This window comes from Otolemur garnettii, unplaced genomic scaffold, assembly GCF_000181295.1.
Source record: "Otolemur garnettii isolate 467f Iridium unplaced genomic scaffold, OtoGar3 scaffold00032, whole genome shotgun sequence".
Classification (NCBI taxonomy): Eukaryota; Metazoa; Chordata; class Mammalia; order Primates; family Galagidae; genus Otolemur; species Otolemur garnettii.
The window spans coordinates 12,189,375-12,190,318 of NW_003852427.1; positions in this window are offsets into that span (position 1 = coordinate 12,189,375).

A 944-nucleotide genomic window follows, 5' to 3' on the forward strand; every position below is an offset into this window, starting at 1 on the left:
TCAATTCTGTGTAGCCCAGAATGGAAGCTTGTATCCATTAAATATTTAATCTTTCCAGATACTATTGCAGGAATGAAAAATACTAAAGCATTCAAGCTGCCTCTGCTTATACATATTTCACTCCAATTTCATTTGAAAATGGCATTATGGTGGTGTTGATAGTCATGGTAACTGAATATTTACTATGTTTCAAGAACTGTGCTAAATGTCATAACCCTTTGGGCAGATAGGTCTTTCATCCCTTTTATACAGATGGGAAAACTGAGGCACAGAGAACTTAACTGATTTGCCCAAAGCACCCCTGTGAGTAAGAGGCAGGAGCAAACTCAAATCCAAGTCTGTTCCTATCACAGCTATGTCCTTAACCGTCTAGTATGCTTGTTGGGCTAGCACCTGGGCTAACACCTGATAATAATTGCAATTTAGGCCTTGGTCAGAATAGCAGAGGTCTTAGGTAGTTGGTGGGAGAAGTAGGGGAATGATTAGTCATTTGTTAGAGGACAAAATTCAGAAAATTTTTAATTTGATCCCATTCAGATTCCTGGGCCCTACCCTAAAATCTCTGAATGAGATTCTTTGGGTCGAAGCCCAGGTATCTGCATTTAAAATAAGCTCCACAGGTTGATCTTATGACTACTAATGAGGATAACTGCCCCTAATTGCTGGGTAGTATTTCCTATCTATTGCAATAATGTCTGAGCTCCAGTCTATTAGGACGGTGAAAAGGTTTGGATGTTTGGCCCTTCCAAACCTTATGTTGAAATTCCATCTCCACTGTGAGAGGTAGGCCCTGCTGGGAGGTGTTTGGGTGATGGGAGCAGATCTCTCTCCAGAGGATTGGTGCCCTCCCTGCAATAAGAAGTGAGTTCTCACTTGGCTAGTTCACATAATGGTTGTTTAAAGGAGGCTGGCATCACCTCCCCCTCCCTCTTTCCTTCCTCTCT